The sequence below is a fragment of the Macrotis lagotis genome, chromosome 2 (assembly GCF_037893015.1).
Source record: "Macrotis lagotis isolate mMagLag1 chromosome 2, bilby.v1.9.chrom.fasta, whole genome shotgun sequence".
Lineage (NCBI taxonomy): Eukaryota > Metazoa > Chordata > Mammalia > Peramelemorphia > Peramelidae > Macrotis > Macrotis lagotis.
In genome coordinates this window covers 262,309,631-262,324,434 of record NC_133659.1, presented here as the reverse complement: position 1 = coordinate 262,324,434, position 14,804 = coordinate 262,309,631, and the positions used below count along the sequence as shown (strand labels likewise).

Sequence of the window (14,804 nt, the reverse complement as noted above, 5' to 3'; positions counted from 1 at the left end):
TACAATACCCCAGATATCATTGCTTAGGGTTTTTAGACTGGTTTTGCTCTATTGTCATTTTTTAACACATTTACTCCCTCCCAAGCTTTCCACTGCCTTACTCTGTGGCAAATGCAGAGAAAACTCACTGAATATATACCTTTCTTTCCCTTAAATCTATTGGTCATTGGTTCTACTCCATTTCAATGCAAGAGGGAAGGCTAACATGGCTTTTTCATGCAAAGCATTTTTCTAATCTTATTAAATTAGAATGTCACCATCTTTATCTGTGGTGTCTTTGGTATCCATTTCTGTTAACAGCAAGCTTGTTTCTTTTCTGAGTCATGTGTGAGATGCAATTATGTCATCCACAAAGTTTGTAGAAAGGAAGGACTTTGGACTGATTAATGAGATTCTTTTAGATCTTGGTCTTGGTTTGATCCATGCTCTTATTCTTCTCTGAGACTCTTCTCTATCCTTCCTCATTTCTCAAACACAGGGAAGAATTAATATCTCTGAAGAGGGGAGGGGATCTCTCCATCTTTTCTGAGAAGTCAGAAGCCCTGAACTATGTTTGTGAGCCCCTGATCTCTGAGTACTTCAAGAGTATGTGTCTCTTTTTTGGGAATTAGCCTTGTCACTCTCTCCTCTGTGGTGTGTTCTCTATGTGTCCCCCATCTTATATCTTCTCATAATATTTCCTGGGCAAACCAGTTCCAGCCCTCCAGGAACAGTCTGAGGGGCCCTGGGTACCTGTTAGCACCTGGGATATGTTCTGAGAAGGGATACGAGGGGGCCATATCCTAACTTTTCTGAACTTCTACTTCATTACTCAGCCAGGGTTATGCCATTAGAACTTCAGTAGAGAATGGTTGGTTCAGGCTATTGTTTTCCAATTTGAGATAATATTAAAGAAAATGACAATCCTGTCATCTCTCAATCTTTTGAGCCCTTCTTAGTTTTTGGCTAGATCAGATGAGAGGAAAGAAGGAAATTGAATCATCACAGAATGTTATGTCCCTATCCTCTCAGATTGAGGGTGAGGACTATAGGTCTAACCACCAACTTACTACAAGACTTTTGCTTCTTAGAATCAGCCCAGATGGTAAGGAATTAATGTCTAGGTCAGATCCAAGTTGTACTTAATCCAGACATTTTATTAAATGCCCACTGCCTACTGGACTTTTATGTTACATCTGGGTATACAATTATCACTCAACATGCATTTATTCAGAGTATCTGGTTTTCTACTCATCTTTGGAGATTAAGATACAAGGAATGAGCTCCATTCCAAAGAAGAAAGAGGGTTGGAAAATGTTTTTAAGTATGATACAAAATAAACTGTGATAAGAGTTTCCAGCAAAGTGCTACAAGAAGCTCCAATAATTATTCCAACTTACTTCACTCCTCTCATCTGGTTTTGTATTTTTGCTGAGAAAATGTCATGGACAATATGCTCCAGGGGGTCCAAAGGAATCTGACATGACTGAACAACAAAGGTTGTTTTTATCTGGGTGTTGTTGGCCATGTTTTCATTTAATTGAGTTGTTTACTTAAACCACCAGCCTCTGAGTGACTCATCACACCATGCATGAGTGGGGCACTACACAAGTCTTTCATTTCCTTTAAGACTCAATTCAGATGGTAGTTCTTTTACAAAATCCAATCTAATCCAACCTGGTAAGAAAACCAAATGACTGAATCAACTTCCTCAGTTCCTAGGAGGGTGGGTGGTGGGGAGTACCGGTGGCAGGAATGGAGAAGAAATCTAGTCTAGTCTCCATTAGGGAATTTGAGAATCCAGAAAGTCAGGTTTCCTGGCTTCTTGGTTCAGCTCTTCCACCAGCTTGGGTGAAATTGAAGAATTGTCAAAAACATTTAAAATGCTGTCATGATTTATCTTATGTAAAAATGGGTGATTATCCTAACTTTTCTAGAGCAAAGATAAAGACAAATGAGATAGGGAAAGACCTTCAACTGACCCAAAGTCTAGAATTTGTTAGTGGTTTCATTGACTTCTCAGCCCGATTTTTGGGGGTTGTTTTACATCATACAACCTTTATATATGGAGGAATATCTATTTGGTAAAGAATACAAGACTGAGAATTAAGCTTGTTTTCTATTTCTGTTTGAATAAACTTCCTATACTAACTTGAGTAAGCCAAAATGTCTCCTCTATTTGTCGATAAGGAATGTTAATTCAAGACTTAAAAGGTTTAATACCATTTCATGGGGTAACTGAAGTAGACCCACTATTATCCCATATATCTTGAAGTTGGAGCTGCTTTTTCTTCCCTCTAAACAATTTTATTTTTTTTAACTTCAACGTTTTGTTTAACAATTATATACAATAGTAATATGTACCTATCATTTTTTGCAAGGCTCTGAATTTCTATAATTTTTCCCCCCTTCTTCCCTTCCCTCCCCCCCCCACAGCAGGCTGTCTGACAGTCTCTACATTGTTTCCATCTCATACACTGATGTAAATTGAATGTTACAAGAGTAAACATAACCCCCCCACCCACCCAGAAGATGGGAAACCTCATGAATAGAGAGGAAAAAAATGTACTTCAGTCTGTGTTCAGATTTCAATGACTCTGTCTCTGGGGTGAATTGCTTTATCATAAGTCTACCAGAGAAGTTGCTTCAATATGTTTACCTCAGTTGCTATTACTAGCTGTACCTCCATTCTATTTCTCCCCACTCTCATTTATTCTATTCTCTCTCTCTCTTCATCCTGGCCCTGTCCAAAAGTGTGTTGCATCTGAGTACCCTTTCCCTTGATCTTCCCTCTCTTCCACCACCTGTTCTCCCCTTCCCTCCCCCCATTCCCCCCTCATCCCATCCCTTTCCTCCCATCCTTCTCCAGGGCAAGACAGATTTCCTCACCCTATTGTGTGTATGTCATTTCCTACCTGAGCCATTTCTGATGAGAATGAAGGCTCATTCATCCCCCTTGTCTTCCCCCCTCCCCTCCATTGAAAAATATTTTTTTACCCTTATGTGAAATCTCTCAGCTTCTTCATCTCCTTTTCCTTCCTCCCAGTACTTTCCGCCATCATATGAGTTATCAATATCTTCTTCCCATGCAGGAATATAAACAGTTCAACATCATCAACTTCCTCATAGTCACTTTCTTCCACTCTATGGTTCACCAGCATCCTGTACTTGGAGATCAAACTTTTTGTTCAGCTCTGTTTTTCTCAATAGGAAAATTTCAAAGTCCCATTTCATTGAAAGTCCATCTTTTCCCCTGAAAAAGGATGTTCAGTTTTGCTAGGTAGTTGATTCTCAGTTGTAAACCAAGATCTTTTGCCTTCTGGAATATCATATTCCAATCCCTACAAGCCCTTAATGTAGATGCTGCAAGATCCTGTGTAATCCTAAGTATGGAACCCCGGTAGATGAATTGTCTGTTTCTGGCAACTTTTAGAATTTTCTCTTTGATTTAGGAGTTTTAGAATTTGGATATAATATTCCTGGAAGTTTTTTCTTTTGGGATTTTTTTCAGGGGGTGACCTGTGAATTCTCTCAATTTCTACTTTACCCTCAGCTTCTAGGATCTCAGGGCAATTTGCTGTATTATTTCATGAAAAATGAAGTCTAGGCTCTTGTCCTGGTTGTGGCTTTCAGATAGCCCAATAATTTTTAAATTATTTCTTCTGGATCTGTTTTCAACATCAGTTTTTCCAATGAGATATTTCACATTTTCTTCTAATTTTTGGCTTTTTTGGAAGAGTTTTATTTCTTCCTGATTTCTTGCAAAGTCATCAGCTTCCTTTAGTTCCATTTTGCATTTGAAGAAGTTATTTTCTTCAGAGAGTGTTTTTATCTCCTTTTCTAGTTGACCAATTCTGCTTTTTAGGCATTCTTCTCATTTGCCTTTTGCTTTTTCCATTAGGCCTAAACTGGTTTTTAACATATTCTTCACTATTTTTTTGTATAACTTTCACCAAGTTTTTGATTTGGTTTTCATGATTTTTCTACATCGCTCCCATTTCTCCTCCCAATTTTTTCTCCACCTCCCTTAATTGCTTTTCACAGTCTTTTTTGAGTTCATCTATAGTTTGAGTCCATCTTCTATTTCTCTTGGAGGTTTTGGATACAGAAGCTTCAATTTTGTCCTCATCTGAGTATGTATTTTGATCTTCCATGGGACTAAAGTAATTCACTATAGTCAGATTCTTCTTTTTCTGTTGATTACTCATTTCCTCAGCCCAAGACTCATTTACAGCACTTCCAAGGCTTTGGGGTTTTTTTTGGGACACCCCACTGGGATTTATTCCTCCAAGGTCTTAATGCTCTCTAGCCTGAGCTTTGATATGTAGATGACCACAGCACTGCCTTCTGCCCTGGAGCCATAAGGAGGGATCCAGCTTGGCTTTTTAGTATGGAAGCCCAAACTTCAGGCAAACAGGAAAGTCTTACCCCAGGGAGAGTAGAGAAATCTCTGCAGACTTCCCTTAAGGTCTCTAGTGGGTGCAGGCTGCTTTCTCCATCGATTCTCACTGCAGATTCTGTGGCAGTGCTCCTCACTCTACACTCACCCAGGTGCAGCAGAGTTCCCTCACTGCCCCTTCAAGCTGTTGCTGATGGTTATCTCTGGGCTGGGCTGGGCTGGGTTGGGCTGGGTTGGGCTGGGCTGGGTTGGGCTGTGCTGTGCTGCTCTGCCCTATGGCTTTTTTTTTTTTTTATTCCAGGGTCCTGGTGAAGCACACCTTTCCTGTGGAACTTCTAAGTTGTCTTGGACTGGGAAAATGTATCACTCAGTCTTTATGTGGGTTCTACCCCTCTAAATTTTGGCTAGAGCCATCCTTTGTTTTGGGAGGTTTGGGGGGGTCAGAGTTCCCGGGAAATGCTGCCTTCATGCTGCCATCTTGGCTCCGCCCCTGGAGTCCTATTGTTGGAGAGAATCTAATACCAGTTTCAGTTCATAACCAGGGCCTTCAAACTCTTTCTCTGCATAACCTCCATGGCTTTAACTAAATCACTGTCCATTCATAGACAAGGAAATTGAAGCTTAGAAAATCAGGACAAGTTCAAGTTGGTATTTAAATCTAAAACTTCTGACCTCCCAATGTTAGCTTTTTTATTCTTTTTTTTTTGTTTTTTGGATTTTGCAAGGCAATAGAGTCACTTGTCAAAGGTCACACAGCTAAGCAATTAATGAGTGTCTGAGACTGGTCCTCCTGACCCCTTGGCCAGTGGAGCAGCCATCTGCTGGGCTGCCTGACTGCCCCTCCCATATATATATATATATGTTTATGTGTATATATATATATATATATATATATATATATATATATATATATATATATATATATATATATTTTTTTTTTTTTGTACAAAATGATGCAATTTCTTTCTGAATGTATCTTCTGAATCAAATGTAGGTATCTCCACCCAGTGTCCTGGATTCTGCTACTAGTTTATCAGGATGATTTTGATCAAGTTTGCCTAATATTTCTGAGCTTCAGGATCTTCATCTATAAAGTGATAGAATTAGAGTTAAATTTTTTTTTTGAAATTTATAAGGATTACACTTCTGTGAATGTACACAGTACATAGCATTAATTTTATGGAATGGAATAATCACAATGCCTAAATTCCCTTTGCTCAATTTCCTATAGTGTTATGAGCGATGCCCAATATTGCAATGACTAGCTTCAGTTTTGTTCTGCTCCCTGAACTTCACAGTAATGAATGAGAAATGAGAAATTAGATGGAAGAAAATAAGTCAAATCATTTCAGTCCTCAGTTTGGTCTTTCTGTTCATTTTGGGGTCAAGGCAGAAAAATGTAACATTAGGAGTCTGAATATATGTGTCCATTAGTCTCTTTGCTTCTGTCTGCTTATTAAAAGGGAAAAATAGGAAAAAATGAAAGAGAAAGCAAAATGAGAGAGAAATAGAGTTTCTCATATTGAGAGTTGAACAAATTTTTCTTTCAAACAAAATTTATTTACAAACTCATGGCATTTTTGTTTCCAAAATGAAAGTAATTGCAAGCAATTATGATAATTTAGGTCTGTTTCCAAATAAATGTAGGAACATGAGAGGGAGCATGGCATTATAAGACCTTGTTGAAGTTCTGCCTCTGACATATATAGGCAAGCCATTTAGACAACTCTCAACTATGAGTAACTGAGAAGATGCAGAACAGCATTGATAGAGGGAGTTTTCTCTTCTGTGAGTTCTCTGTATTTAATCGCAGGTCTAGTATTTGTCCCTAAGTAAACAAATATATTAAATAAAATGACAATTATGCTAAGTAATAAGCCTTCCTTTTAGGCTGAAGAGGAAAAGTAAAAGCATTAGCACAATGAAATAAAAACTTTGTAGGAAAAATATGGTGGCAAATTAACTGAAACTAGAATAATTTGCAAAGTTCATGGGCTGTTTTCTATGGAGAGTAAAACAGTATGGTTAAAATAAGGAAAATTAGATCACTGGGGAAGAAATTCCAATAATGATTATTTCTAATTTCAAGAAAAACTCAGCACCAGGGCACCATGTCTTTTTGCTTTTTTAGGTTTTTGCAAGGCAAATGGGGTTAAGTGGCTTGCCCAGGGCCACACAGCTAGGTAATTATTAAGTGTCTGAGACCAGATTTGAACCCAGGTCCTCCTGACTCTAAGGCTGGTGCTTTATCCACTATACCACCTAGCCACCCCAGGGCAACATCTTTTAAAGGGGGTAAGTTTGTCAAAATAATTAACAGTAACATTAGCAATAATTCAAGGTAAGCTCACTTGCACTAAAAAAGTGGATTCAGATTCAACATTCATCAACTTTTTATTTTTTTTGCCAGAAAAATTAAAATCTCATAAATATATATTCCTTTTTTGATTTCAGTATGCTTTCTTTTTTTTTAATTTTGGGACTGTCACATCAGTATCAAAGAAAGAGAGTACATAACCTTTGATGAGATCCAAAAGAATATTCAATATGAAGTTTGAATGACCAGGATTAAAGCAAGATAGTTTGGAAAAGTATAACTCTTCAAGTGTTTAAAGAATATACTCCGCTGGGAGTAAGGTACTTATTCCATTTGCTAATGGAAAATGTAACTCTTGGAGATAAAGTTCATTAATTTGAATGTCTGGAATTTTACTTGAGAATTATTTTTCCAAATTAGTGATGCTTTGTATTGTCACTACAATTTGCTTATGCCTTAAAAGGTACAAGAATAATAGATACTCAGGGGCAGCTAGATGGTGCAATGGATAGATCCTTGGACCTAAAGTCAGAGTACTTGGGTTCAAATGTGGCCTCCAATCTGGCACACTTGTGTGACCTTGGGAAAGTCACTTAACCCCATTGCCCACAAAAACCAAAATAATTTTTAAAAAATCAAAAAAGAATAGTGATCTTCCATGAGCATGGAACATCATTACAGCCATAGGATCTTATGGATTAGTTCATTTAAATTTGACTTTTGAATGAACTGAGGAATTTTTTTTTGAACCTGAGATAGCCAGTTGGATTGTTAAAAGAAAAATGACCTATAGAGTGCATAAATTATGATGGTTTGATTTCCTTTTCATTATCCTCTGAAGAAGCACATTTTCCTATAATCATCATCATCATCATCATCATTTCATATTTGATATTCTAGTAAAATCTATGATGTCTATTAGAACATAAATTTAATTTTAATTTCTTAATAGAGATAAGGCTTGTCCTACCAATCTTATTGTGTTGTTGAGAAGGAATAAAAGACTCAAGCAATTATTAAGCATTCACTATGTGTGGGGCAGCTAGATGGAGCAATGGATAAAGCACCGGCCCTGGAGTCAGGAGTACCTGGGTTCAAATCTGGTCTCAAACACTTATTACCTAGCTGTGTGGCCTTGGGCAAGCCACTTAACCCCATTTGCCTTGCAATAAAAACCTTAAAAAAAGTGTTCACTATGTGTCAGGCAATATAGCACGATTTTATGAAGTAGTTTTTTTCTCCCCAAAATGAAGTATGGCACCAACTCTGAATAATCAATAATAATGGTAAAATGTAGAAATTTTCCCACACCTAATTTTCATTCTGAATTTTAGGAACACCCCTCTTCTGAAATTTTTTCCAGGGTTATTTAGATGTAGCAAAACTGAGGAATTTTTAAAAGTCATTTCCTCTAGTTCTTGAATTGCTCAGTTGTTCGAAGGCAAGCAGGGAAGGAGGGAAGTGATAAGTGTATATATATATATATATATATATATATATATATATATATATATATATATATGCAATATATGGAATTTCTGTCCACAGAATACAAAAATAGAAAGTACCCAATGAACTCCATATAGCATTTTTTAGTGTTATTTCATGTTTTTCAATTATGTAAAGATAGGGAAAAGGTGAATATTGAAAAATACCTCCCTCCTTTCCCTTCACATGCCAGCAAGTAATCTGATATAGGTTATACAGGTACAATCATGTTTTGAAAAGTGAACAAATAGCAAATTTTCATCTGCATTCAGATTCCATAGTTCTTTCCTTCTAAATATGGATTATATCTTCCATTTCAAATCTTTTAGAATTGTCAAGCCCATTTCTCATACAATGGTTCTATTAATTTATATAGTGTTTGCCTGGTTCTGCTCACTTCATTCAGCATTAGCACATGCTAGTCTTTCCGGGCTTTTCTGAAGTCCACCCTCTTATGATTTCTTACTAAACAATAGTACTTCATCACTTTTAGTTACCACAACTTGCTCAGTCACTACTCAATTGTTGGGCATCCCCTCAATTTTCAATTTTTTTGCTACTAACAAAACAAGTGCTATAATTTTTTTTTTATTTGTGAGTCTTCCCCCCCTCCCTTTTTATGATCCTTTTGGGATATAAACCCAATAGCAATGTTGCTAAATCAAATGGTATGAACACTTTTATTTGCCTAGTTCTGAATTGCTCTGCAGAATGGTTGGAATTGTTCACATCCCAATTTTCTCACATCCTTTCCAATATTGACAATTTTCTTTTTTGTCATTTTAGCCAATCTAAATATTTTTTTTAAATTAGCATTTCCCTAAATAAGGATTTAGAGCTTGATGTTTGTCCTTCCTTCTCAAAGAAGATCTTGACATCAGGGAGGTGATGCCATGACAAGCACATAAATTGTATTTGAGTGAGAGGTGCTGTGCCAAGTCACCAGCCTCACTTTCTCCTCAGACATGTCCATTTGATTGCAGCAGACAATGATAAAAATGTTGAATCTATTTGAAATCACTGCTCTAAACAACTCTCTGTGACCATAAGTTCCAGAGAAGCTGTCAGGCTACATTGGCTGAGGGAGTTTCTGAACTTGAGATTTCTTTAGGCCAATGAAATTAGCTTTCTCTGTTCTTTATATTCCACTCTACCACATATCCATCAGGCTTTCAGAAAATTTATTGTTCTCTTGCACCACTTTTAATCTGACCTACTAATAAGTTGAACCTTAGTAAGAATGAATGTAAATTTTTATATTTAGTCACAAAATTTATTTCACAAAAAATATTTCACAAGTATAAGTGGGGGAAAATATTATTAGATAAACAATGTAGGAGTTCTAGTGAGCCTAAGCTTAATTTGGGTCAGGGTTTTAATTTTGGATTGCTTTAATAAAAGCATAGCATTGATCATTGACTGACCAATACGACCAGAAAGGACAATGATCAATGTTGGAAGGGATGTGGGAAATCTGGGACACTGATACATTGTTGTTGGAGCAGTGAACTCATCCAACCTTTCTGGAGAGCAATTTGGAATTACACCCAAAGGGCAACAAAAATGTATATATCTTTTAACCCAACAATACCACTACTGGGTTTATACCCTGAATATGTCATGAAAAAAGGTAAAAACATCACTTAGCAGCTCTGTTTCTGGTGGCAAAGAACTGGAAATAGAGTGCATGTCCATCACTGGCTGAACAAATTGTGGTATATGTATGTGATGGAATACTATTGAAACTGATGCCAAGTGAGATTTGCAGAACCAGAACAGCAATCACCCTAACAGCAACATGGGGTCGATGAACAACCTTAATGGACTTGCTCATTCCATCAGTGTAACAATCAGGCACAATTTGGGGGTATCTGTGATGGAGAATACCATCTCTATTATCTTAGTTTGTAATTTTGCTATCTCTTATACTTTATTTTTTTCCCTTAAGGATATGATCACTCTCTTCACAACAGACTGCTTTCTATGGGGGGAGGGAAGCAAGATTAGGGGTAAAATATATAAAAATTCAAAATGTCAAAAAAAACCCTAGTTTCCAAAAACAAGGATGTAAAAATACCTACCCTGTCCTTATCAGACCTTACCTGCACTTGTCACCTCTACTGTTTTGCTCAGTTGTGGTTACCACGAAATTGCCATTTTGATGATTAGACCACTGAGAAACAGGTTAGAATTACCACGCCATAGTAACTTTGTACTATACTGATGTTTTTTGTACTACACTGATGACTTTGCCCATCATTGCTTTGTTTTTATGGGAAATACTCATATCCAATAGACTAGGTTCTCCCCATGTGTCCAGATATCACCTGAAATCCTGTTTCCTATTCTGGCAGGCCACTGGATTAGGATGGATGCAGAAGAGCATTGAGAAGGATCTACTGTACACACACTACCCTGCACAACACTACCCTACCTTTAATCAATATAATTTGCTTGTCACATAATTATTCACTTGTTGACATGATTTTCCTTAATTACAAAGAATAAACAGTAAATCACAGAATTATAGTAGGTAATAAATAGGATAGCAAACAGAAAGAAGGGCCTTGAATCTGTGAAATAGGAGGATCCCTGTTAAAGGATCAGAATATGTTTATCCTTGAGAAAAGAAGGGAGACACAATAACTGTCTTCAAGGTTTTGAAGGGGACAGTTATGTGGAAGAAAGATTAAGCTTGTTTTGCTTCAATCTAAGGGTAGCAGATAGAAGTTGCAAAAACAAATTGCTTATAAAACCATTCATAAATTGAAATAGTAGCTTTCCCCAGGGAAAGCTGAGTCTGAATAAAATGGCTATATATCAAATTGAATAATTTGGAAATAGCCTACTTTAGATTATTTACCTTTTCTTTCAGTTCTACATTTCCCTTGATGAAATATTTTGGTTGACTTGATGAAAAATATGATTAACAATTTTATGAATTTTTTTCTAGGTTGAAGAAGATAAAAGTGATGCTCAAAGACAACTTTCTCTGGAGAAGAGTCCCAGAGCTTTGCAAGAGAGAAATCTGAATAATCTTAGCTGCTTCCAAAATGATTCAGAATTTACCAGTATTCACTTTGGTCATTTTCAAAACTAATTCCATATTTAAGTTATCAGGACTTTTCTCCTTCATTCTCCTTCATTCTCCTTCAATGATCCCTCTTGAGAACCATGTGAACTCATACTGAACAAAATCCCTGGTTCTAATCAATGCCTCTGCCACTTTTGTACCAAGGGGGCAACTTACCTCTAAGGTGAGAAAGCAATGCATCCATGTAGTGGGTAACATCATCTTCCTTAACTGTTTTTCTTTCTGCTTAATGGAAGAGAAGAAATAAAATCATTTACAAGAAGAAAAGAAAAAAACATCAATAATCAAGTATTTTTCAAAAGTTGTTTTATGCTTGCTATGGAGTTAGATACTGAAAATATTAATTTAATTAAACAGTTATTATTCACAAAGACCTCATATTAGAGGAGAGATATAATTATACATAAATTTATGTGGATTTATTTCATAAATATTTGGAGAATACATACAAATAAATTCAAAGCAGTTATCTGTAACTTAGTTGTGGGGCACTAACAGTTAGTTGTTGGTTTCAGGAAAGGAATCACCCACTGTCTGCCACTGGAAGAAGGGCATGAACAATTTAACCAAAAAATCATCTTAAAATATTTCCTTCTAGTACTGATGCTCTGTCTAAAATCATTCCTCCAAGATGAGCACATGCCCACCCCACCATGATCACCCTATCCCAGTGATTTGGAATATCTTACTGCCATTCTTCAAACCTTTTTCTCCATCTACTAGTGATGATTACCCAATCCCTATCCTTGATGCACCCCCCCTCCACTCTGAAACAACCTATTCCTTCCACTGAGTTCTCTAGAATGCTTGTTTCACAGGAAATAAACTTGGTTTCATTTTAAACTTTTTATTTCCTTTTCCATTTCCTCCAGCTTCTGACCTTTCCTGAAACTGGCTTAATCTTAAGGATCATACATCACTGGCCTCCCCTTCTGGTTGCATTCATTCATGCCCTTTGATTCATTGATCACAGTGGAGGAGAAGAAATACTCCTTGCTCTCCATTATCCTTTCCAGATACTTTTTCTACCATCATCATCCTGTTATCTTTATTTCTTATTCATTCAATTCTGATTTATTACTCAACAAAGGCTCTGAGAGTCTTTCATTACCAGTACTGAAGACAACCCACTTTCTGCTTAAATAAATCCAGGCTATGACAGCTGGTCTTTTTATCCCTGTTCCTATTCTTATATTAATGGATTTCAAAACACATACTGATACTCCCCCCAAGTGCCCCTATTCAATAGTTTCCCAGTCTTCTTAATTCCCCTGCTCTATCCTTGCACTCCACTTAGCTACATAAAGAGATGTCATATCTTTGATCTAGCCTCATCACTAGCTATCTCCTATCCCTGAATGCTAGCCCTCCTCACCTCTGCTTCCTGATTTCTCTGAATTCTTTCAAGACAATTCAAAATCCACCCATATAAAACTTTTCTACACTTTCTCTCCCCCTCTGCCTTCCCTCTGGCATTTCCTTTTATATTTCCTTTTATGATATATATATATATATATATATATTTCCTTTTATGATATATATATATTTCCTTTTATGATATGTATATATATATGTATATATATATACAAATTTATTTATCTATTTATTTATATCCTGCATGTATATAGTAATTTTCACATTCCACCTTTAGAATGTGAGCTGCTGGAGTTAGGCCTGGGTATTTGTCCTTTTTTTGTTCTTAATCCAACTATTAGTTCTAGTTAGTTAACTGTTATCAAGCACTTACTGATGCCAGGTCCTGGACACTAGATTAAGAACTTGGATTAAGAACAAAAAAAGGACAAACCACAGCCCATCTGAAGTGATCTGGTGTCATCATCTCTGACTTCACTGGTCCCTACAGGCAGGAGCACCTTCCCATGACTTATTCTCAGGTCCCCATTTTGTAACTGACATTCAATTATGTTCTTTGTGGGTGACCTACAGTAAATGGTGAATTGAGGTCTCTGTTTATCTCACATTTCCCTAGAAAATTCACCTTCATTTAGCTTCATCTGAACCGAACATAAACAGAGACTCGTAAGGATCAAAGCCAGAAGAGATATTAGGGACATTAGGACAAATCTGACCAAACTCCTTGTTTCAAAGATGAGGAGACTGAATTCCAGAGACACAAAATAAAAACATTATCTTATACCTGCTGGTGATAGAATCAGAACTAACACAGAATCTGATGGTTTCCCTTTACACCATCCTATTTTGTTTCTTGCTGCAAAGGGCAAATAAGGCCTTAGGAGACTGAATAAAGAATTATCTGAACTTCCTCCCCAGTGATCCAATACCCTTAGAACAATATTGGTAAAATTGGTTCAAGTGCTCTAACAATATGAGTAATGGTGGGATGCTATATAATAAAAATAGTTATCATTGAGATAGTAGCTTAAGGATTGCAGATTATTTTGCAATCTTATTTGATCCTGAGAATCTTATTTGATTCTCAGAACAACAATGGGAGGGAGAAGCTATTATTAACCTCATGTTATAGATTAGGACACTAATGCAGACAGAGGGCAAATAATTTATCCATGGTCCCATAGCAAGTAAGTGTGAATCCAGATTTGAACTCATCCCTTCCTGAGTCCAAGAATTTGTGCACCTACACAAGAATGGACTCTTTGGTGAACTGGTCTTTAGGAGAACATTTGGGTCTGATGACTGTGACTGGAATTTTTTATGATGTTGGGAGATGCATAGGGTCAGAGTACAATTGAAGTATGTGGTAAAAAAAAGTATGAAGTCCTTTGGTGTATGTGTTTAAGGGGAATTCCCAGAAAAGGAATCATCCCCCATAGAATACCGAAATTCTCTGGACCCTAGGAAACTAGCAGAGTAGGGCCTTGGAACAGCTGAGCACCCCGTGATCCTTAGGTCTCATCTTTACTTCCTTGGAAGATTATTTTTTATTTTTTATTTGTGAAATAAACATTTCCATAAAATATTATTTTTAAAAAAGATAATTGCGGGGTGGCTAGGTGGCACAGTAGATAGAACACTGGCCCTGGAGTCAGGAGTACCTGAGTTCAAATCCGAACTTAGGCACTTAATAATTACCTAGCTGTGTGGCCTTGGGCAAGACACTTTGCTTCTCAAAAACCTAAAAAAAAGATAATTGCACATGAAACTGTGTCTCTTATATACAACTTGCTATTTTTAAACATATAATAAAAGTTTCATGTAAATTTTTTCCCCTTCCTCCCCATGCTAGAGATGGCTACATGACAACTGTTAGCACTGCTAGGCAGGCCTTGCATAATAAAAAGACACACCTCCCTCTAACCAACACTTGTTGACTTAGCAAATTGATTTAGGTAAGGGTAAATTTAGGGGATTAGGAGTTTGCAGAGGAAAAAAAGGGAAAACAATTCTCTTAACTTCCATTGGTATTTGGCATCTTTATAATGGCCTTGGCAAACAGTTGACTCCATCACTTCCCCCTTCTCAAGAAATCTCTTCATGTTTCCTCAGTAGAATGAAGTTCCCAGTGTTTCTCCTCATGATGCCTCTGG

At 36.8% G+C, this 14,804-nt stretch overlaps 1 long non-coding RNA gene across 1 annotated transcript in view; it reads right to left on the bottom strand.

Moving 5' to 3' along the window:
• Positions 1 to 14,804, bottom strand: part of LOC141514901 (uncharacterized) — a 46,126-nt gene that overhangs the window by 13,576 nt on the left and 17,746 nt on the right. Inside the window, exon 3 of the long non-coding RNA XR_012476140.1 lies at positions 11,434 to 11,502. This is a non-coding gene — a long non-coding RNA (uncharacterized LOC141514901). The remainder of the gene's footprint in view (positions 1 to 11,433; positions 11,503 to 14,804) is intronic.